A 22,796-nucleotide genomic window follows, 5' to 3' on the forward strand; every position below is an offset into this window, starting at 1 on the left:
AAAAAATGTGGCATTTATACACAATGGAGTATTACTCTGCATTAAAAAATGACAAAATCATAGAATTTGCAGGGAAATGGATGGCATTAGAGCAGATTATGCTAAGTGAAGCTAGCCAATCCCTAAAAAACAAATGCCAAATGACTTCTTTGATATAAGGAGAGTAACTAAGAACAGAGTACGGAGGAAGAGCATGACAAGAAGATTAACATTAAATAGGGATGAGAGGTGGGAAGGAAAGGGAGAGAGAAGGGAAATTGCATGGAAATGGAAGGAGACCCTCAGGGTTATACAAAATTACATACAAGAGGAAGTGAGGGGAAAGGGAAAAAAAACAAGGGGGAGAAATGAATGACAGTAGAGGGGGTAGAGAGAGAAGATGGGAGGAGAGGGGAGGGGATGGGAGGGGGGATAGTAGAGGATAGGAAAGGCAGCAGAATACAACAGACACTAGTATGGCAATATGTAAATTGTGGATGTGTAACCGATGTGATTCTGCAATCTGTATACGGGGTAAAAATGGGAGTTGATACCCCACTTGAATCAAAGTGTGAAATATGATATGTCAAGAACTATGTAATGTTTTGAACAACCAACAATAAAAATTTAAAAAAACAAGTTAGTTCATTCTTCTGTTGAAGGACACCTCGGTTGGTTCATTGCTTTGCCATTGTGAATTGAGCTGCTATAAACATTGATGTGGCTGTGTCACTGTAGAATACTGATTTAAAGTCCTGTAGGTGTGTACTAAGGAGTGGGATAATTGTGACAAGCAGTAGTTCCATTCTAATTTTCCTGAGGAATTTCCATACTGCTTTCCAGAATGGTTCCAGTAATTTGCAGTCCCGCCAACAATGTATAAGTGTACCTTTTCCTCACATCCTTGGCAACATTTATTGTTACTTTTGTATTCTTAATAAGTGCCATTCTGACTGGATTGAGATGAAATCTCAATGTAGTTTTAATTTTCATTTCTCTAATTGCTAGAGATGTTGAACCTTTTTTCATATATTTGTTGACCATGTTTCTTCTATGAAGTGCCTATTCAGTTCCTTTTTCCATTTTTTTGATTGGTTATTTGGTTTTGGTTTTGTTTTGTTGGTGTTAAGTGTTTTGAGTTCTTTGTATATCTGGAGATTAATACTCTATCTGAGGTGCAGGAAGCAAACATTTTCTCTCACTCTGTAGGCTCTCTCTTCACATTCTTGATTATTTGCTTTGATGTGAAGAAGTTTGTAGTTTGATACCATCTCATTTATTGATTTTTTATTTTACTTCTTGTGCTTTAGGATACACAATGGAACTACTCAGTCATAAAGAAGAATGAAATTATTACATTTGCTGGTAAATGGATATAAATAGAGACTATCATGCTAAGTGAAATAAGTCAGTCCCCCCAAACCAAAGGCCAAATGTTCTCTTTGATATGTGGATGCTAACACATAATAAGGGCAGGGGAGGAAGAATAGAAGTTCAAGACATAGGGGAATGAAGGTAAGGAAGGGGGATGGGAATAGGAAAGACAGTAGAATAATTGGACATAACTTTCCTATGTTCAAATATGAATACATGACTAGTGAAACTCCACATCATATACAACCACAAGAATGGGATCCTAATTAGAATAAGTTATACTCCATGTATGTATAATATGTCAAAATACACTCTATTGTCATTAATTAAGAATGGAACCACCAATTGATCCAGCTATCCCACTCCTCAGTCTATACCCAAAGGACTTAAAATCAGCATACTATAGTAACACAGCCACGTCAATGTTTATAGCAGTTCAATTCACAATAGCTAAACTGTGGAAGCAACCTAGATGCCCCTCAATAGATGAATGGATGAAAAAACTGTGGTGTGTATACACAATGGAATATCACTCAGCATTAAAAGAGAATAAAATTATGGCATTTGCAGGTAAATGGATGGAGTTGGAGAACATCATGCTAAGCAAAGTAAGCCAGTCCCCAAAATCCAAAGGCTGAATGTTCTCTCTGATAAGTAGATGCTGATTCATACTGGAGGGGGGCATGGAAAAATGGAGAAAATTTGATTGGGCAAAGGGGAGGATGGGAAGGGGAAGGGGAATGGGGGCAGGAAAGGTGGTGGAATGAGATGGACATCATTACTCTAGGTATATATATGACTGCACATATGGTACAACACTACATTGTGTACAACCATAGAAATTAAAAGTTGTGCTCCATTTGTGTACGATGAAAAAGAAAGATAAATATTACGTTATATATATATATATATCCTACCACAAAAACAAAACAACCAAACCCATGGGGAAAAAAGTTTTTAAAAGACACAATTTACTGCCTGAAAAAAGAAAGTTAGTTCTTAGGAAACACTCGTAAATATGAGAAATAAAGAAGGGTGCATCACCATAGTCAATAACAAGGTAACATGGAAATATTTTAACCAAGTTTATGTCAATTAATTCAACAACTTGTTAAAACAATCCCAAATAAAGTACAATTTGCCAAGAATAACTACATAATAAAACAATGTTAATTTTTTTTCAAGAAATTGCATTTGTTATCAAAATTTTTCTCTTTATTCAATTTCCATGCTCTTTGCTCCATGCTCCAGGTTCCTGTGAGGATTTACCACACTTTCAAGAAATAATACAAATTTTGCACAATTTGTTTCATAGTAGATAACTGATATTCTTCATGAATATAAATGCATAAATTCTTAAGAAATATTAGAAAATCAAACCCAGTAGTATATAAAAGAGAATACTTTAGAGCAAAGAAAGGGATAAAGTATCGTGACTAAGAAGGTTTTACTACAGGAATGAATAGTTGGTATGACATCTGAAAAATCAATCTCTAAAACATACTATATTAACATAATGAAGATAAATGCTATAAAATCACCTCAACAAAGAAAAAAATATTTGACAAAAATTTTCATATCTTCGTGATAAAAGCTTTTAGTAAACAAAGAAGAAATCTTCAAGTTAAGTGCTTTTCTTCAAAGAAAAGAAAAGAAACAAAAAAATACAAGAATCTACAGCTGTATAGCTGACATCCTAATAAATGGTGAAATATTTATCATTTTCTTCTAAGTGTGAGAATAAGACAAGCATATCCACCTGTGTCATTTCTATTCAATATTACAGTGGGAGTACCTTGTCAAGGCAGTTAGGCAAAGAAAACATAAATAACATAAATTTTAGACAACTAATAAGTTGTAGAAGATATGGTTATTCACACAGAAAACTATGGATTCTACAAGAAGAAAACCTAGAAATAATAAGTTAATTTAGCAAAGTTACCTGTTACCAGGCGTATATGTGAAAATCTTTTTTTATGTTAGCAAAAAAATATTATAAGTTGAATTTAGAAAATTAATTTTATAATCACATCAATAACATTAAGTATCTGGAAAACTATCTAATATATCTAATGAAAAACACAAGAAGTATCTAGGATAAAAACTGCACAACATTTTTGAAAGAAAGCAGAGAACATTCAAATAAATGGAAAGATATAGCATGTTCCTGCATTAAGAGACAATATTTTTAAGATGTCAAGTCTTCTCAAATTCTCCTTTATACATTCAACACCATCCTCCAACATGGTGTATAGCAGGCTTTTGTTTAAAAATTAACAAGCTTATTCCAAGTATATATGGAAACATAGAAGATTTATATATACCCCAAACAATCTGGGTAGAGGACAAATTTGGAGAACTGAAAATACCAAAAGTCAAGACTCACCAATAAACTAAAATAATCAAGAGTGAGGTGTGGTGTTGGATCAAGAATGGGCACATAGAACAAAAAAATGACGAGAGTCCAGAAACTAACCCACAAATACAGAATCAATTGATTTTCTACCAAGACTCCAAAACAATTCAATGAGAAAATGAAAATAAATTAAAATTTTTTTTTTTTAAATTTAAAAAGTTGAGAGTTGGGCGCAGTAGCACACACCTATAATCCCAGTAGCCTGGGGGGGCTGAGACAGGAGGATCATGAGTTCAAAGCCAGTCTCAGCAACAACGAGGCACTAAGCAACTCAGTGAGACCCTGTTTCTAAGTAAAATACAAAATAGGTCTGGGGATATGGCTTAGTGGTAGCGTGCCCCTGAGTTCAATCCCCAGTCCTCCCCCAAAAGAAAAAAAAAAAGAGACACCAAAATTTTTAAATGAGCAAAAGAAAAAGCTTAAGCAGATACTTTTTAAAAATAAAATAAATGTGTGGCATATGTGTGAGATATATATATATCAGAGTAGTTAAATGTATATATTTAAATAAATACATATATATCTTTTATATGTTTGATATATTTATTTTTATATATATCAGAGTACATTAAATCACTGTACATTAGGCAAATTCAAATTAAAACCATTCAGAGGGATTCTATTTAACAAATTCCACAATGGCTCATTTTAAGAAGTGACATCAGTAAATGTTCTCATATATGGGAAGCAACTGAGACTCATTCTTTATTGATGGGTATGTGAAATGATATAATCACTTTGGGGAGCTGTTTCACATGTTTCATAATATATATATATATGTATTTTTTTCCAAAAGTTTCAATTCCAAATATTTACCTCCAAGAAATGAAAACATATATTCACCAAAAGATTTCTATAAGAAAGATCATGTCCACCTTGTCCATCATAACTAAAACTGGAAAAACTGAAAATAATCCAAATGTCTATCAAAAAGAAAATAAATAATCAAAAACTTGTATATTTATATAATAAGTAGTAGTATATTATTATATACATAACAACATAAATGAACTTTTCCCCCCGCTTTGGGGATTGAACCCATTGAGTTGCATCCCTAGTCCTTTTCATTTTTTTATTTTGAGAGGGTCTCTAAATTGCTGAGGGTGTCAGTAAGCTGCCCAGGCATTTGCTACTGTGCCCAACTAACATGGTTGAAACTTACAGTCATTACGTTGGGCAAAAGAAGCCAGACACTCAAATATACACTAAATATTTGTGTTTATAAGAAGTACCAGAAAAGAAAAACTAAGGACATATAATGAAATCAAAAGTGTTGACTCAGGGAAAGGACAATGAGAGCTGTTATTGATTGGGGAAAGACATGCAGAAACTGTCTGAATATAATGAAAATATTCTGCATTTTGCTCAGAGTGGTGGCTACAATGGTAAACACACTTGTCAAAAATAATTGCAACGAACACAAAATACATGCTTTTGATTACATCATAATTGTAACAACAGAAAAAAAGAAAAAGATGTTCTTGTTTTCTCCAGGAACATTATTATTTTTGATGGGAAATTGTAGTCCTTACAGAATAAAGAGAAAGTAATTTGACCAATGAATATAAACATTTCAATTTGAATATTCTAGAAATGTCTTTACTATAAAATAGGTAAGAGCAGTCCCCACATTAAAACAGTTGCTGTCAAAAATATTTCCTATTCTCAGAAGATTTGAAAACCACATATTTGTCAGCAAATTTTAAACTTTCGTTTTATCCATTATGTCCATTTCCTTTTTCACCATATATAACTCTGTAAAATGTGGAAACACAATTTTGATTTGAATACTCTGCTGATTGATCCTTCATAACTGAGAGACAAAGGAGAGAACATACAAAGTAACCATGTGATATATTCTTTATCAGCCCTACCACCAAATACACATGCATCGCACACTCATGACCCCATTCAATCCCCTAAAACTAGAAAATCATCCTGTCTCACCTAAAGTCATTTGCAAAACCATAAGGGAAAAAAGAAAAACCACTAAAACCAACTAGAACAGTAGGGAAAACTCTGTTGTCCTCATGTTTAATAAATACTTCTTAAATAATTTGAGAATGATTTGTATTCATAATACTACCCACTAAAGACCTTATAAAAGTTTGTTCCAACTTGCTCTTATTTTCTGTTTACACCAGAGGTTCAGATAGCTCACATATTGAAGTTTAATTGATAAAGTTCTTCCCTCCCTGTGTTTATGGAAGACGTTAGCATTCATCATCATACTTCATCCTGCTGAGCCACGCATGGCCTCAGAGTCTTTCTCACCACAGACCCTGTGACAGCCACTACCAATCAACAAGTGATCATGGTGAGATGAAACTTTTTGTTACTGTGTCCTTGCTTGATCTGGACTCTGAAGCTATAAAATGAGGAGATGAATATTTATGACGTAAATCAAGGAGTCAGGAGTGAAGTATTAAAACCACCATGGCATCTTCTGGCTTCAAATGACACAGAGAACACGAGAGTGAAAATAAATTACTATTTGCTAGGTGCTTTGAGTGTACTTGGTGAGATTTGCTGAAAGTTCACAGGAATGCATTCTTATTTTCAAAAAGTATTCATTTGCAAATTGGGGTTTGGGGAGAAAGCATCTGAGTTTCCTAAAATAATGAATAATTTTGAAATTATTTCAGGTATATGGAATCAACTTAATGTGTTTATGATAAAAAAGAACTCTTATTTTAATGATTACTTCTTAATGGCTATTTCTACCTGGGGATAGGTCTTCTAATATGCCTACCCCAGATTCACAATATTAATATGTATTGGTAATTTAGAAAATTCAACATTTAAAGCATCCATTATTATTATTTGTGTTCCAGTTGATTATTGCTAGTCTAATTCCTTGCTTTTTTAGAACCAGATTAATTTTTCTCTTTATAGTGATGAGTTTATTGCAATAGCCCTCTGGTCTTCTAACTAGAAACAATCTCTTCTTGCAAATCAGTACTGAAGTCGATAATTATTAAATAAACATGCTGTGATTGTCTGTACAGATGAAGTGGAAAAGTCAAATGGGAGTGACAAAGAGTCAAAGAAAGCAATAGTCAGGGGAAGGAAGAACATAGAGTCTGCCATTGGCATATTTAAAAATTGTTGTGATTGAATATCCAGGTGGAGTTCCTCTTGTTAAGTTCTCTAACAAATATTAAGAGAAGCCTCTTCATGAACTGGGTGTAAACAACTAAAAATACTTCAGCTCTAGAGTTCAGAATGTAAGACACTAAAGTGTTTCAAGATAACAGAAATTAATATTCCCAGACTTCTCTTGCTTCGTTCATTACAAATTACACCTTAATGCAGTTAATTCACTAAAATGGAAAACTTTTTTAATAGCTCCCAGTATTTTTTACAACATTCCTAAGCCTATTAAAATACACTTAAAACTCTGTCAAATTTGTTTAAAGAGCAAAAGATATTAAATTCTGCAGATTTGGATAGTCCAAAGAAGCTAGGCTAATACTAAGAAACTGACTTATAGAAATTGCAAGTAGTTATTTGCAACCTTTTAATTTGAGTTATTTGAGTAGTTATTTGCAACCTTTTAATAAGGATTTTCCATTTGACTTTATAAGCTCTTAATCTCGCCCCTTCATCAGGGTGTGCCTGGCTCATCATCATCATCAATATTCCCTTCTGGGCTTACACACTATTTTCTAGTCTTTCTCACAGGGAGTTGGATCGAGTTGATCATCTGTGAACTATTTGCTCCCAGATCCTCCCCTTTCCCTGTCTGATTTGCATTGTGGGGCACTGACTTCTGCAGCTTGTCTTTCCCAGGTTTGTTTTGTGACTTCAAGCTGGGCTTGGTAAATGAGAGATACTGGTAGAGTATTAGGAGATGAGAAGAAGAGAAAGACCGGGATGATATTTACCAGTTGCTGTATCCCCTGCATAGCTCTAGCTCCCACCAAACAGCCCCATCATGATTTCAGCTTCCAGTAGGCAACATGACTAAGATTCTGATACCCCTGCCTACTCCAGGAGAAAAGAGAACAGTTTCCCACTATGGCTAATCAGAGGTGACTAAATGTCCTCTGTTTGGCTTCTCAGCTCTTTTAATCACGTTTATAATTCATATCCCATATTAAATTTCTTGTAACCAATTCCATATTTTGGATCCTTAATGTAGTTTCTTCTGATCTGGTTTTGGAGCACCATGTTCTAACTTCTGATCAAAGTAACAGAAGTGGAAGTAATGAGTCACATTTCCAATAAAACTTTCCATTTATGATCTTCACTCCCTTTTTCCCTGCTCTTGGGACTGTGAGGACTCAGAAAGGAAGAGCCCTTATTCCTCTGGCACACAGTATATTATAACATGAGAAGGAAATTAGATATTTTTTAAGTCTCTGAGTTCCCAGGGGTTCTTTTACCATTTATACTGAATTTTTCTTAACTAATATATGTGTTTTCCTGCTTCTTTCAGGCCTTTATATTCATGTATGCCATAATTATTTTTGTGTTATTTTTCCTCATATGCAAATTAGAGTCTAATAATATTTACAAGTTGATGTAATTTTTGGATTGACTCTCAATAACTTTATTGCCAGGGAAAATTATTTAGAAGGTGAAGTTAAGCTTTGGTATATTACATCTGTTTGTTAAGGTAATTCTTTCAAATTTCAGTGAACTTACCATATGCTAAAAGAACAAATCCTATTGTCCCTTGAAATACATTGACAAAAAAAAATCAATTTTTTTCTCATAAATCAGTAATCATAGTTGACCCAGTTTCTGATAGGATCACCCACTGATGCTAGGGCTTTCTCCATTCATCTTATTTTGCAGCACCTGTGTTTTGTCCTCTGGCACACTGTTAAAGGTGGCTCCCCACCACATCCACACCCTAGCGCCAGGGAAGAGACAAAGAAAGAAGATGTGAGGTGGGAAGAGAGAGGTGGGAAAAGTTCATGTTATTCTAGATGCACAAGCCAGAAATTGTGTTTGCCACGTGGGCAGAACCTAGTCACGTTCTGTTACATAACAGCAAGGGAGCCTGGAACTCTGTCCAGCCAAAACTTCTGTTACTCTTTGAAAGGGGCGCTAGATACGGGGATGGGAGGGGTGGAACATCTGCTGCTTCTGCCGTGGAGTCCTGCAAAGCAAATTAGATCAGGCTGTTAGAAGGTTCTGCACAGAAATCCAGAAGAAAAAGAATTCCTGGTTTTAAAAAAAAATTATGAAATGGGGACACTGAAAGATCTTAATGAAAAATTAAAACAGATTATAAAATGTTTTAAAAAACTTATTTCATTGACATTAAAAATCTACCACATGGTATATTACTATTTTAAAACTGCTGAGGGAAAAATGATCCTAATTAAAGTATGACACTGTTTTCTTTTGGAATTTGTATTGTACATACATTGCAATAATTTTTCTAGATTTACTTATATATAGTTTTTAGCACATGTCACCCTGCTGGTTTCCTGTCTCTGTATAAAAGAGTTCTTTGTATTATTGCTGAATCATAGTGTACTCTTCTTGATGATATTTCAAAAGGCAATTAAACTCAATGTACATAGTCCTAATAATGCCACTTAGTCCTAATAACATCACTCAGTTAAAATGACGGTTTTATGAGCAACCATGATCAACTTTTCACATGAGCAGGCGCTAACTACAAGATCATTACCACTACCTGGACAGCCACAATTATAAGACACAACCCAAACTCAAGAGATATTCAAATGTTAAAAACAAAAAGTAAACCTTCAAATGAACAAAGAGAAGTAATTATAATGTACAGTATGTACCCTTGTATTCCCTCTCCCCACTTCTATTCATTTGTTAACTGTGTTTCTTTTTGAGTACAACAGATTTTGTGAAGAAGCATATCATCTGCTTTTAAATGGTTGAGACACACTTCTGTTTTGCAATGAATGTTTACATAATAATCAGTTTTTATATTCTGACCATTGTGTCTAGAGGCCACGTATAAACACAGCATGGAATGCCTACAATATAGTAATCGAAGAAAAGTTAAATAATAATACCCTCAACTGTAAAAATACAGTAATGTGCTAATGAGCAACTGAGAATTGGAGGAGACAAGGAAAAATAAAAGAATATACAAGGCGCTAACTCCTTCATTGTACCCTGTCAACAGGCAAGCACTGCTAACATTGACAAACCAGTGAAGCAGAAGCTTAATATAGTCCATGAATCTTTAGATTTAACCAAGGAAAATAAAAGCAAAAGCCTAACTAGCAGAGATATGTATTAGTCACCAACTGCAGTGTCTGTGATCAAGGACCCCAGGGTGGCTGAGCTGGGTGCCTCTAGCACAGGGTCCATAACAAGATGTTAGTTGGAGCTTCGGTTGGAGGAGGGAACACTTCCAAATTCACTCACTAAGTGAAGACTCTGGTTGGCTATCGTCAGAGTCCTCAGTTCCTTGCCACATGGGCTTCATAATATGACAGCTGGCTTCCCTCGGAGGAAACCAGCAAGAGAGGATGAGATGGAACCCATGGTTTTTTTTGAAACCTTTTCTGGAAATTGATATTCCATCGCTTTTGTCATAGCCTATTCATTAGAAGAGAGTCATTAAGTCCAGCTCTCGCTCAAGGAGAAAGTGTTACCACAAGGCTAGAAGGCAAGAGGTCACTGAGGACCACTTTATATGCTGCCTACCACAACAACAAAAATTAATAATTTTTAAAAGAGTCAATTTGATGTTTAAATAAATCACTTGCCACTATTATAGTCAGATTTCCCTTTGAGTCATTATTATTTTCCTTAACTGATATATTCAGAAAACCTTGCTATATTGTACTCTTTATCTTAATATCTTGATAAATAAATATGTGTTCACATCCTCTCTGGCTTTGTTTGTGCCTTTACCTCCTTACATAACTACTGCATCTTCCTCAGAACCAAGGATTCCATGAATCTCTTCTATACAGTTTATCTTGTATATCTTTTAAATTATATTTCCTTCATAAATAACATTTTTCCTTTCTTGATTCTGCTATAATAAAATCTTCTTTGACTCCCTATTTCTAACTTCTTCATTTCCATAGTCCATTCTACTTGACCAACCTAAGAAGCATCTTCTCTCCCAAAAGCAACATCCATTTCTCATCACTTCTGTGTCTTGATTCAGGTTATTTCACATGCCTGCATGGATTTTCCTATTTCTAGCTTCCTAAAAAAATACTCTAATCATTCCTCAACATCTAATTCAAACCACATCTCTTCCATCTAGGCCTTTTCCATTTGCTAGTTAATAGAATAATGCTTTATTTCCTCTAAACCCTCATTTGACAATTAAACACACACTGTTCTGTGACAACACTTACATGAATATAGCTTTCAAGTTTCACTAATATTTAATAAAAAAATGTAATATTTATTCATCTAGATTTTAGTACCTCAGAAGCAGGAATTTGTTTTCCAGAATATTTGCATCATTTACAGTGTGCCTCAAATATAGATGTCACTCAGGAAAGTATCTGAGAGATTGACTTCCACGGAAATAAAGCTTAATTTTAACCCATAAGCATGTGAGGTATAACCACTCAATTAGTGGAACTTTTAAGTATTCCAACAAAATTAGGTTTTTTATGGAGGATTCAAATATTTGCAAAATCTATTTCAAAACCAAGAACTATTAAAAGCCACATTGAGTTAAAAAAAATTAAGGATAACTTTGTTGCAAAATTCATATGGAATTGTAAAGCAGCATTAGGAGAACCGAATTTAATGAGTCTTTATGATTTTCTTTTTCACAACTGTGATTGTTTAATTATGTAGTACAGATATCCTTAAAGATAGGGGAGAAAAGAAAGGGGGCTAGTCACAAAGGACCAAGAACATGAGTAGGAAAATAGCTGTTGAGGATGCTAAAATATTTTTAAAATATCAAAAATGAAAACCAGAGTTTAATCCCATTTCCACTTAGGAAGCAAATTTCAGTTTAAAAAAAATGGCAGTCAAATTCTCTTTGCTGAACCAGTCAGCGTTACAGCCTCACAGAGATGCAAGCAGGAGACAGTTGCATGTTACCTTGCTGTAGGATGACCCAATCTGAGGCGATAGAGAAGAAAATGATAGGTTAGCCATACTTCAGCTGTAAAGATGCCTGTAGGAGAGCTCCTCACACTAAATCTAAAAACCTTTCAATCTTATTTCTGTCACAAATTATGCTTGAACAAGTCACAGCAGGACACCCAGGATCTCAAGTACTTAAAGAAAACAGAGGAACATCACAACAAGGGAAGATGAAATTTTCTCTTTCCAAACATAATCTAGTTTTGAAAAACAAAAACCTTACTAGGTTACAGTGTGTTAAGTGAGGTGTCCAAGGGCAGAGAATGACTCACTGGCAAGGCTAAGAATAAAACATGGGCTTTACACCCTAGAAAACTTCTATTTAAAATAAAAAATGAAAAACCTATGTGCAACTGAAAAGCTGTCCTGAATTCTAAGTGTTTCACTGAAAAGTTATCTCTTGCATTCTCTCCAGTTGAGCTAAGCACTTACAAAAAAAAAAAGTTATACTAAATAAGATGGCATTAACCCCAAGATTTAGAAGCCTTCAATTTAAAGAGTTGAAAAAAAACTAAAAGTGACAAGGTAGAATTACTTGAAATTAGGTTAAATTAGGTTGAAGTTTGTAATTTGTGTTATAGTCGGAGTCCTCTAAATATTTCTTTTGAGAGGACATTGCCAAATAGTACGAAGGGTATAAGATCTAAAAATCAGAAAATAAGAGTTCAAATCCATGCACTGCACTATGAGACCTGGGTAAGTCTCTTAGTTTGAACTTCAAGATCCTTTTCTGTAATTTAGGTTGTCGTGTAGCCTAAAACATATCAAGTTGGCAAACTCCAAAGCATATGTAAGTATTATGCATGTTCAGCTTGCAAAATTTTACACCATTTTTCCTAATCCATGAAAGGATAGGGACTAATTCTAGGCAAAACTATAAAATAGAACAAATGAAATCTTCTCTCTCCTCCATTTTCCATGTTTTTCCCTCATTAGTTCTTATCCATGTCTACCCATATCTCATCTCTCTATAAAACAATAACATAAATTTCCTCTACCCTTCAATTACCTCCTCTCTTTTCCAAACTCAACCAAATGAGAAGGTATCCATGGCTTTGTATGCACACTCTATATAGACACATAAGAATGAAGATTTACAGCCAAATGTAAGATCTTCCTCTCTCCTGGTAGAATTTTATCAGTGGGCTCCAAAAGATAATGTCCCCATCCCCTTAGCACACCCCAGAAAATTTGCTGTCATGACGCTGGATCGTGTGAAACAGAAGACGTAGTTACAGCACAATAGGAAATAATTAGGGAAAGTCAATGTTCTCACAGCCCCACTCATGGAGGAAGATACCAGCCACTAGCATATGCCCTTTATCTACTTTCTACTTTATTTTTCTAAATTTCTTCAAGATAATTTCTGGATACATCATTGACTTTACAGGAGTTCAACAGTAGAACCATTAAGGCGTTTATGAAACAAAGTTGCCTAACATGAACTGTAGCCATTTTTAAACATGGAACTTCAAGAGGTATAAATAGCAATTGGATGTAAAATATAATTCAGCCAGATTTACATTCATAGATTGAATGACTAGCAAGGAGTATTTTCACTTTCTTGTCCTGGAGACATTCTAAATGTGTGAAAACAACTCTTTCTGCAATATGCCAGAAAATTAAATGAAATGGTCTGCAGTCTGAGAGGCTTGTCCTGGTGATGCTCTGAGATTTAAGAAACTGCAGATCCTCTAATATTCTTTGATTACCATTTTAAAAACATTTTAATAAGAACAATTACACACTCCAACCAAGTCGTGTGCTATTCTTGTACAAAGAAATTTAATAATAGTATTTATAAAGACTCTAGAGGACCCAGCAATTTGTCTCTATCTCATAATGCATTTCCAAAACCACTTGCTTTTAAATTGGAGTATGCATAATTTTGACTTCAGTGAAACTGCTTCAATTATGGAATGCTATTAATATCACATTGATATTGTCAATATATTTGATATTTAGTTTTCATGTGCCATATGTTACCTTATTTTTGTCCAACTTTATAGGTCCTAACAAATATTTATGATCACAACTAAAGGTTGTAAATAATAAAGGACTCAGGAATTACATATGAACATTTATATTATTTTTTCTGACTTTCAATAGTTATTTTATATACATTTTACAAATCTCTTTCTATTGTTTATAATATACACCCCTTCACTGTGAAAAGGCCACATCTATATCTTTCTAAAAATGTTCATGTACAATACATTCCCTTTGACATTATGGTAATTTTTGTTTTCATGTAATATTCCAACATTTTCTACAGTCATCTAATGTTTCCAACATGATGAGTTATGACAGTTTAGAAGCTATATCTAACTTTATAAACTTCATAAGAAAGTCTTGGCAAACGCTTGTCTTTGCAAACTAAAATTCTGATTTGGACATCTTATTTTAAAATATGAAGTTCCTCTTCTCCATGTCCCTCAATTTTGTGCTCCTCAATCCTCAGTTCTCAATTCCTCATGTTCCTAAATCCTCAATCCTGAATTCTCCATGTTCACTAATCCTCACTAGCTCCTCATTTGAAGATGTAAAGTGTCTATTCTCTGTGTGGCCTCTGATCAGCCTCTCTGGCCAGGAGTCCTTGGCCATTCCTCACACTGCCTGGTACACTGCCGCCTGGGATCAATTTCACTGCCGGCTTTCTTAGCCTCCACATAAGCGCTTCTGAGCTCTGATGGAGAAAATCACACGACTGCTCCGATCGATTCCAATTCCAAGTTATGGCTTTCACATCCAATGGGCACTCACAACTGCCTGGCAAACCTTCTGTGTGTCGCTAGACAGCTCTTCTCTCCCAGTCTGAAATTGGCTATTTCAAATGTTCTCCCTCTCCTAACGCCTCCTACTTCATCTCCTAATCTGTCCCTTTCAACACCTGACCTCCCTTATTAAAATAAACTTTCTTGAACTTTCCTATTCTACTCCTGCTTACTCTCCTCCCACACACTTCCCAATCCTTATATCCCACTCTATCCCCTAACTACTAAAACCGTCCTTGCCAAGTCACCAATGATTTTCTTTTATGGAATGCAATTAATGCCTCCTAATCCTACTCGGGATCATTTGAGTTCATGTGATACTTTTGATTTCTCTCCCTTTTTTGCTAAAATTCTCCCTCTTGGTGTCTTCTCTAACACCGTCTGGATTCTCCTGATTCCCCTGCCCGATTTTTCCATGCTGTTTCTTGGTCTCCAGTCAAGCTGCTCTGACAATCCCTTGAAGACTGAGTTTAGAGGCTCCACCCTCAGCCTCCTTCTGCTAGCATGTTAAATATTTTCCATGGATGATTTAATTCACTTCTGAGACTCATTTACTGTCTCTCTGCTGATAGCCTCCAGAATTATAGCCCAGACTTCCCTGCTGAAACTCAAGACTCATATAAACAACTGCTATGAGACTTTTCAACTAGAATGTGCAAGAGTCCTAAAATTGATATGGTAAAAGCATAACTCATCAGATATTCATCTGACTTGTGGCAAACCCATCTATTCTCTCCAGGTTCTCTGGCTTAGGAAATGACATCCCAAATTCCTCCAGTTTTTCAAGCCGGTGAAATGTATGTCTATGTACAAATTGAGTGATATTTATGTATGTAGATAATATTTTTTTATACCATTTTGCACTAAACACAAAATCGGAATAATTCTCTCTTCTCAATATCCTTTGAACCTGTCTGCTTCTCCCCAGGCCCACTCCTGCTCACCTCATTCACACTGCCATTGTCATTCTCCTAGATTATGGTTAAAAGCTTCTTGCTTATCTCCCACCTTTTAGTGATCCATCTTCTGAACAGCATATTGCAGCCGGAGTAATCATTTTATAGATGAAATCTCCTTGTAATACCTTCCCAGGTTACTCAGGAGTTTCTAACCCGAGCATGACACTTCAGACCACTGAGTTTGGTTCCCACTTAGCCATGCATCTCATTCCTTTCCAAGACTGGTTCAATTCACCCCCCTGTTCCTGTCCAGCTGAATCCCTGAAATCCCCCACAAATGCCCTGTTCTTGTTCTTCTCAGTCCTTAGAGCTCATATCAATACCTTTGTCTAGACTGCTCATGTCTTCTGCTTAGCCTGCCTCTTCCTCTGTGCAATCTCATGCTATTTTCCTGTACTGGTTTAGAGGTTTTCACCTGCAACAAACCCCTCTTCCATGTTTCCTGCCACAGGCTAGCTGCCCTTCACATTGGTGCTGGGTGTCCTGTGTTTTATTAGCATATATACTCCATCATGATTTTCTGTTAACTTATTTTTTTTCTCCCACTAACAGGATGGAAAGGCCAGAATAAGTGCTAAGTGAATGGTTTTGAATGAATGAATGAAAATGAGCACAGGCATTGGTAGCACAAGTGTTTATGCCTTATACATTTCCTTCATTTCCAAGGAAATCCTTTATTCTGAAAAGGAAAAATATTGTGTCTACCTTAGGTGAATAATTATTTCCATTTTAAATCAAACATTTGACAATCTCTCAGCATAGGGAGCAGATGAAGGGAATATAGACCCCTGTATGTGGTTTAAGACCCTGTCATACCCAGGCAGAGCTGGGATACCTCTTGCTTTGCCGTTAGTAATAAAGTCTACCAGCTAGGGGCTTCACAGTGGGAATTTCAGCAGTCACAATATGCTGAATTATTATTGCTCATGTTATCTAATTCATAGACTATCTACTAAACATATATTGCATTAATAAAAGAGGGCAAAGCAATAATCTTCTGTACAAATCCATGATCATCATTTTTGAAAACATCTGAAGAGCAAGATAATATTAAAAATACTACTCTAAATAAACACTACACTAGCTACTTATGAAAACTTCAGAATTCTATTAATAAAATTCTTTATTTAGCACTTTAATATACAAACTATGAAGTTATTTAACTCAATACCTAATCCTGGAATGATTTTAGCAAATTTTTTGATAGGTAAAAAGCTTTCTTTCATCTTTTTCTTCTTCTGGTAACTGATATTTCCTATTTCTAACTCCATGGAGAGTTTTCAAGTCTATTCATGGATTAGCCTGGTGACTTCTTATGTCAGTACTAAGAAGTCACAGGTTTTTTTTTTTCTTTTTCTTTAATCAGAGAAGTGGTATTACAACCTGAGCAAAAAAAAAGAAAGTCACACCCTTCCCACCCCATGCTGCACTGGTAACAAAAAAGACCCAGACTGTCTTTCTGAGCTGATGCCCTACTTGTCCAATCCAACTTGTTGAGAGAAAACAGGTTATTTTCCATGGTGTAAGAGTGCCACATAATACATAGGACAACAAGTTAAATTCTAATTTCAGCTAAACTGAATAATTTTGAGTATAAGTGTGTCCTAAATATTCCATGGAACACACTTACAGGTACAATTATTCACTGTTCATTTGGAATTCATATTCAACTGGCAATATTATAGTTTCACTTATTAAATCCTAGCTATGAGGATTACTGCCATAAAGAATTCTCTCAAAAGTCCCTTTCTATTTCCTAACCAGCCGCATCTCCACCATTCCTTATTTTATTTATTAATTTGTTTTGGCAATACTGGGGATTGAACCCAGGGATGATGTACCACTGAGCTACATTCCCGGTCCTGTTTCCTTTTTTATTTTGAGACAGGGTCATACTAAGTTGCCAAAGCTGGCCTCGAGCTTGGAATCTTCCTGCTCAGTCTCCTGAATTCCCTGTTCATTTTTCTTCAAAAGTCCCCCTAGTGAGAGTTGCCACTCAGAGATACAAGAAGAAAGAATGAATGTTAATCTTCAAGTCCAACTTTAAGCTCACTGTTCTTATTTTCTCTTGAAAGATAATGGGTTGAGAGTTCAGTGGTTTGAATAAGATAATACACCATAGCACAGTAGCTCATAGAAACTGAGAGGGGTCCCAGTTTTTTTGTTAGCTCTAAGCCCAGCATTCTATCCCCTACTTAAAGGTATTGGATAGTTTAAAAAAGAGAGAGAATCATTTTCTTCAGGAGGTCACAGCCAAATGCAACTAAGTGTGGTTGAGTGAGAGATGATTATTGATTCTCCCTCAGAAAGTCTCAAGAGTCATTGAAATACCTACTTCATTGAATACCAAAAAATATAATGCAAAGTAAACCAATGAATAAGCCAAGGAAAAAGATATGGATACCAATGAGCATGCAAGACAGTATAGGAAAGAAAGTTAGCAACTGGAGGTGTTGCTAAATCCAGGGAACCCGAGAGGCCCCTGGAGACCTGACCTTGTTCTCTTCAGTATAAGTGTCTTTATATCCCAGTGACAGAATGTACACAGTACTCCTGTCACTTATCAATGTAAAGGTATATCTGGAAAACAGTCAACATAAAATGGTACCTGTACATCTGAATGTGTTCAACCTATTTGTGCTTGAAGACAATTCCTTTTGTGGAGTCTGCATCTGGGTCTGCTCTACCCTAAAACTCTCATTTGATATGAGATATATCACAGATGTGATGTTTTCATGTGTGTAATGTAATTTTAACACTGTTAAATCACAGGCATTTGATTCTCAAGGTCATCCTTTATGAGGATCAATTTTATGTGTCAATTTGACCGGTTAACGTGGTACCCAGATATTTGATGAAAAAGCGTTCCAGGTGTGTCTGTGAGGGTGTGGGTGGGCCTCATCCAATATGTTGCCCTATGAATAGGAAAAAGGCTTGAAGTAGAAAGAATTCTCTATTTCTCTTTGACTATCTTGGAGCTGGGACATCGGTATTCTACTGTCTTCGGAACGAGAAATGGATTAGAGGCAAAAATCCATACAAATCTCTAAGGTTGAAACCAGATTTCTGTAAAGACAGATATATATGATATGTTGAATCTAGGTTAGCAGGTCCTGAGAGCTAACTAGGTACCTCTTTACCCACTCCAGGTGCAGTAACGTTGTGTTGGTAGTTAGAAAGTGGCCAGAATAGAATATATATATATATAGACAAATACCACAATCCAGTGTTGCTTGCTTATTTATTTATTTTTCTGAGAACCAGTTTAACAGCACAGCAGTGCCTGCTGCCTAATTCCTGGTAGAGGAAACTTGTCACGGGGGCAGTATAGGACCAAAAAGCCCTGAATGCCTTTGAAGACAGAATACATGTAGGTCTGGGGTCAGAGAATGTGTCCTTTGGTGCAGAGAAGGCACATTCAGAGATAGAACTGGAAAGAAGGGTCTGGCATATCTTCTCCAAATGTAAGAGCTCTACCTATTCAAATCTAGTTCAGAATAAAATCTAAGAATTTTCTAGCAAATTATGTTGAGGCATAGAATAGGAAGAAAGTAAACTTTGGGTAATGTTTAGAAATGGATGTTCTAAAAACATGTCTATTTTTATTTCCATTTTGTTTTCTTCCTGAATTTTCTTTTGAAAAATTCAAATCCTACGTTTGCTGTTCTAAGGAATATAAATTTCGAAACCTTAGTCATGATAGTTCCAAATGAGGTTGCCGGAGCTGGTACAGGAAATGGAAAAGAGATGCTAAAATAGGCCAAAAAGGAATGTAAACTTAAACTTCACTCGCTGCTGAACAGAAGCTAATGGCTATCTGACCAAGCACAGTTCTGCCTGGAGGGAGTGCAAAAAGCACCCACACAATGGTGGAGATCCCAAATATAATAATGAAGTCCTCAACCTATACCCTTAGCCCCCGAATTGCTCAACAATATCAGAATTACCCATTAATTTTTTTTCCCTGTATCTTCAAGATGGGACAAACCTTATACAATCTGTTTACATGGCCAAGCAGATAATTACTTTTGCACTTTAACCAGAGATAATTACTAAACTTATTCCAAAGGATAGGGGAAAAAACACAATTGCTTGCATTTTCTGTACCAGTTGTGCCAAACTTGATAAAGAGATTTTAAGAACAAGTTCAATTATGAAATTCCCTTGTTTGTGCAAGAAAGAGCAATTATCTCTTTGGCTTTAATAAGAAACTGTTTTATTTACTATTACAAATACAACAGTCATTTTATAGGCTATGTAAAAGAATGACCAGGGATAATATCATAAAGAAGCATATGACATGTTGTGTGTACCTGTACATATGCATTGGTTTTTCTACTTGGAGATTATATAAAATCCATATTTGAAGTTTCTCCTAAAAACCATATTTCAATCATAATTCAACAGTGCCTTCATTTAAAAGTAGATGTAAATAAATAGTTATAGAGAGAAATGATTATTTTAGTAATCAAGTGTTTCAAAGTCTACATGCTACATAAGAGGAACTATCTAGTTGCTATTGGTAGAACTCAGATCCATCTGAAAAAGAAATACCAACCTAGTATCTACTTATTGAGCTGTATAAAATATTAAAGTATATGATATTTAACAACTCAGGTTGAGTAAGGGCAGAGCAAATTAACTGAAACAAAACACTAAATCCCTGGGTGATGTTATCTTCCCCCTTCAGAGAACCTTCCACGCACGAAAACCTCAGCTGGTGTTCTCAAATAGCATAATTCTCAATCTCTCATCTTTCCCCCGAAATTCCTGCTGAGTGATTTTTTTTTTTTTTAAATTTTCTCTATAGGGGAAAGACTTCCACCTTAGAATAGTGTTGCCTGAAGATTTACAAGTGAAGAATGCAAGGTGATGTGATGTTTAGTGACATGCTTGTATCTTGGTGGAATAGGCAAGTGTGTTTAAACTGATTCTGGTGACTAGAGTTTTGTCTAATATGTTTATTAATGAATCCTATCAATAAACCTAAAACATTTCTGATTGTTTGAAACCAGTGGCATTTGTAAGTAATTTCCTTGCTACTTAAGTGCTTTTCAGAGGTAATACATTTTTTTAAAGCAGTAAACAATAATTGTGTATACTTCCCTAATAAGAACTGAATAGAAGTTTAAAAGGATTAGAAATCCCCCCCCCAAACTTTGGACTGAGTATTTATATGTAATATAATAATATAATGTGACAAAAATCTAGTTTAGTTCTGTTATAAATTATGTATAAATAGGGACAGGTGGTACAGACGACTAGTCAGAAGATGAGACTAGGTATTTAGGCATTGTCACAAATCTCAGTTCTGCTCCTAAATATCTCTGGAGTAGAGTGGAGGAATCCAGAGATATTTATGTGTAGATTTGATAGGATTTTGTGATTGGAAGTGGCAGTAAGAGGGAAAGAGATTAGAGGATACTTTCCAAGTTCTTGGCTCAGATTATTAAGCTTATGAAGAGATCACAGATGGAAAAGTGGAAGGGAGATTGTTTTTAGGAATATATTGAGTGTAAAACATCAGAAGTAGCTATTTAGTAAGTAGTAGTAGTATATTGGTGTGGAATCTGAGTGAGAGATTTGGAGTGAAGTTATATGTGAAAATCACAGTTGGCATAGAAGTTGAAGCCGTCAGTATTAATAGATTTTCTAGTTTCTGTGTCTGTGGGGTGAAAAGAGAAGGCCAGTGATGGGATCTTAAGGGAGGGATTTATAGAATTTATAAGACTAGGATTGGCAAAAAAAGAGGAAAATTTGAACAGTAGGTTTTAAATAGGGATTGAAAGAAGGAATAGTTAGCCATGCTGAGTGTTGCAAAGATGAGGTTAGATATGAATAGATTTGTGCAGTCGAAGAAACTGGGTTGTTGGGGTTTTGACTGGATGAGTGGGTAGAAAGGGAATGGAAAATATAAACTACTTTAAGGAAAAGGGAAGGCATGTGCATTTAAGGAAGAGCTATGATTTTTTTTCAAGATGCTATATACTTAATTCATTAAGGAGAAAAACTTGCAGAGAGTAAGTTAAGGCTATCACAGGTAAAAAGATAATTAATGAAGTGACCAAGGTAGTAGCAAGGAATCCAGTGCATACTTGGAGAGGATGTTATCCGTAGACAGTTGAATAAACTGCTCTGTATAAGGAGATGGGGTCCCTACAGGATTTAAAAGTTGAAGGCAAGTTAATATAATTCCTTAGAGAAATTACTTACCTGCAGGCGAGGTAAGCCTAGTAGATAGATGAATTTTAACTTATCACTGCTTATACAGTTCAAAGTATGTATTCTTTTGGTTACATTAATCTGGAAGTTGAATAAGAATATAGTGCTGTATATGTTTTTTTAAATACAATTTTGATGTACTCAAAACCTTTGGTTTTATTTAACCTACCTTTAAGAATTGAGTGCAATAGTAAACTTTGCTTTGGGTAATTTAAAGTTAAAAAGATGTACTGTTTGCCTGTCATTTATTGATTGTGGTTATTTATATTTCGAAGTAAAATTAATACTGACAATTTGAAGACAAGACTTTCAACAGTATAAGTGGTAAAATTTTATTAACTTGTCAGAATTATGTTTATGTCATTTTTTTGATCATATGTGCATGTTTGTGTTAACATACAAATAAATTTTCTTATTTTAATTCTGAACAATGAATAAAACCATTTTGTTTTGTTAAAATTTTAGATTACTATGCAGTTGGCAGTTGAAAGCTATACTTAATGGATACCATCAAATAGTCCAACAGGTAAGTCTTTTAAAGGTTTATCCTTTAAATGAGGATAAGAAAGTATTAAATTTACTTTTTAAAGCCCTGCTTTGTACTACACTGAGATTTTAGCTCACTCAATTCAGAATGGCAGTCATCAAGAATGCAAACAATAATAAATGCTAGAGACGATGTGGAGAAAAATGGAATAATTTTACACTGTTGGTGGGATTTTAAGTTAGTATATCACTATAGAAATCAGTATGGAGATTCCTCAAAGACTAGGAATGGAACCACCATATGACTCAGCTATACCACTCCTTCGTATTTATCCTAAAGAGTTAAAGTCAGTGTACTAAAGCAATACATGCATACCCATATTCATAGCAGCACAATTCACAATGGCCAAACTATGCAACAAGCCTAGGTGACCCATCAGTGGATGAAAGGATAAAGAAAATGTGGTATATATTATAAACAGCGTAGTTTTATTTAGCCATAAAGAAGAAGGAAAT

The 22,796-nt window shown here is 35.1% G+C and overlaps 1 pseudogene; it reads right to left on the reverse strand.

The window, feature by feature from the left end:
• Nucleotides 1-16,615, reverse strand: part of LOC107149553 — a 25,660-nt pseudogene extending 9,045 nt beyond the window's left edge.
• Nucleotides 16,616-22,796: the final 6,181 nt, after the last annotated feature.

This window comes from Marmota marmota, unplaced genomic scaffold (genome assembly GCF_001458135.2).
Source record: "Marmota marmota marmota unplaced genomic scaffold, marMar, whole genome shotgun sequence".
NCBI classification, from domain to species: Eukaryota; Metazoa; Chordata; class Mammalia; order Rodentia; family Sciuridae; genus Marmota; species Marmota marmota.